The sequence below is a fragment of the Callithrix jacchus genome, chromosome X (genome assembly GCF_049354715.1).
Source record: "Callithrix jacchus isolate 240 chromosome X, calJac240_pri, whole genome shotgun sequence".
Lineage (NCBI taxonomy): Eukaryota > Metazoa > Chordata > Mammalia > Primates > Cebidae > Callithrix > Callithrix jacchus.
The window spans coordinates 123,755,513-123,758,303 of record NC_133524.1 but is presented as its reverse complement, the minus strand read 5'-3'; positions in this window follow the sequence as shown (position 1 = coordinate 123,758,303).

The following is a 2,791-nucleotide window of genomic DNA, read 5'->3' as shown; positions in this document are numbered from 1 at the left end:
TCTCTGTGTGTGTGTGTGTGTGTGTGTGTATACAGATCTAATGATTACTAATACTTTAACTTTTGTCTGAAAAACCTTTATCTTTAATTTCTGAATGCTGGCTTTGTTGGGTATCTATTTCTAGGTTAACAGTGATTTTCTTTATTTAAAAATGTTACATTCTCTGATGGACTGAATTATTTCTAAGGTGACTCTACTATTGTTATTATCTTTGTTCTTTTGTGTAAATGGTAATCTTTATATAATGTCTTCTTTCTCTGTCTGTATTTAAAATTTTCTCCTCAGTGTCTTCAGCAATTTGATTATAATTTGCCGCAGATGGTTTCTTCATGTTTTTAAATGTATTATAAGAACTCATTTTGATCAACATTTGAATGTATTTTGTTATGTTTTCAAATATATTTCCTCTTCTTCTTATACTTTATGATAACATATATTTGGACATGTAATATTTTTTGCCATGTTATTTAAGCTAGTTCATTTTCCCCCATTTTTTTCTACTACTTATACATTTTGGAGATTTTCTATTGATATATTTGACTTCTCTGATATCTTTTTCCCCTGTGGTGATCAGTCATCTCCTAATTAATATAGTGGGTATTTTTGACTCAAATATTGCATTTATTTTTATTCTAGAGCCTTGAGAGTTTCTTATCACTGACTTTTTCATCATCAGGTTTTTGTTTTACACATGCTTCTTAAATGTATGGAATATAATTATAATTGTTTTAATATTTTTATCGATTGATTACAATATCACTATGATTTCTTAGTCTGTTTCCATTGGCTCGTTTTCTCCTATTTATGTGACATTTTTGTGTGACTTCTTTGCAGGACCAGTAATTTTTTATTGAACTTAGACTTATTAAATATTACATTGTTTAGATGCATGGCTTTGCTTTTTAAAAATAATTTGGGATTTTTTATGGGAAAGAAATTAAGTTCCTTGTAACTAATCCATTCATTTCTACACTTGTTTTAAGCTTTTCAAAATGAGTCCATAACAGCCTTACGTCTAAGATATTTGGCTTCCACAATTAAAGCAAGGGCCTTCTTAAAACTTAGCCTGAAGCATCATGCATTTTGGTATCTTTCCATTTGGCTGATGAGCGCTCTAACAATTTCTTTTCTTGTGTGACCTCTAAGGATTATTTTTCCAAAAATTTTCCAATGTTTCTTCTTCCATCCCCTATATTCACCCGACGTACAGGTCCAGACAAGTTCTCCTGCAGATTCTTCCATGTATTTTCAGAGATTTATCATTATGCAGGTCCTACCAATCCAGCATTTTATCTATTAATTGTAGATAACCTGTGCTTTCTGTGGTCTAAGCACTCTCTCTTCAAGTCCTGAAGACCATTGGGTTCTATCTGGGTTCCACATTCTCTGCCCCATGGCCTGGAGACTCAATCTAGGTAGTAAGTTTGGACAATCATAGCATTTATTTCAAGTGTTTCTGTTTTCACAGAGATCACTATTACGCACTGTCAACTGATCAATATGTGAAAATTTATTGTCACATATATACTGTACAGTTTCCTATTTGTTTCCAGAGGGATGATGACATACCTTATCCCTCATATTCCATTATGGCCAGAAGCAAAACTAATAAATCTGTAACCACATACCACTTCTGATCTATTTGTTCATTATAAATATCTGTTATCATATTGAAAATATTTTCAGTTCTAGGTTTTTTGAGAATTGTCATTCAGAACAGATGATGAATATTGAAAAAATGTATTTTTTGCATGTATTGTCAGGCTCATCTGATTTTCCATTATTTGTTAATATAGTAAACTACATTGATCAATTTAAAATGTTAACTTGACTTTGCACCCAGGCCATGAATGCCACTTGGTCTTGATATGTGATTATTTTTATATATTGCCGATTTCATTTACTTATATTTTGTAAAAGAATTTTGCCTCTATACTCAGATAACAGGCTGTAATTTTCATTTCTTATATTTTATTTCTCAGGTTTTGTCATTGAGATCATGTTTTGCCTTAATGTTGTTAGAGAAGTGTTCCCTTTCTATGCTCATAAATGTTTTTATTAAACATATATTAAGTCATTTTAAATTGATTGATAAAATTCCTCAGTAAAACTATCTGATCAGGAGTGGTGTCTTTTGGAGGTTCTCTGGATATGAATTCAGATCATTTTAATAGATGTAGTGTAATTACATTATATATTTTTAAAACAAAGTTTGTAATTTTCATTTGAAAGTTTTTCATTTCAACTAGGTTTCCAGATTAAGAATCACAAATTGTTTATATTAATTTTTATTAGTACTTTCTGGGCTGCTAAAATTTATTTATACTACCAATCATTTTTCACTTATTTTCTTTATTAAATTTTATGATTTTATTATTATAGATATATATTAGTTGTACATATTCATAGGGTACATGTGATATTTTCATAAAAGAGTACAATGGGGCTGGGTGCAGTGGCTCAAGCCTGTAATCCCAGCACTTTGGGGGGCCAAGGCGGGTGGATGACGAGGTCAACAGATCGAGACCATCGTGGTCAACATGGTGAAACCCTGTCTCTACTAAAAATTACAAAAAAGTAGCTGGGCACGGTGGCGCGTGCCTGTAATCCCAGCTACTCAGGAGGCTAAAGCAGGAGAATTGCCTGAACCCAGGGGGCGGAGGTTGCGGTGAGCCAAGATTGCGCCATTGCACTCCAGCCTGGGTAACAAGAGCGAAACTCCGTCTCAAAAGAGTGCTTGTGTCACTGCTTTCCCAACACCAGGAAGCCCAATCTGAAGAGATACTTCCAG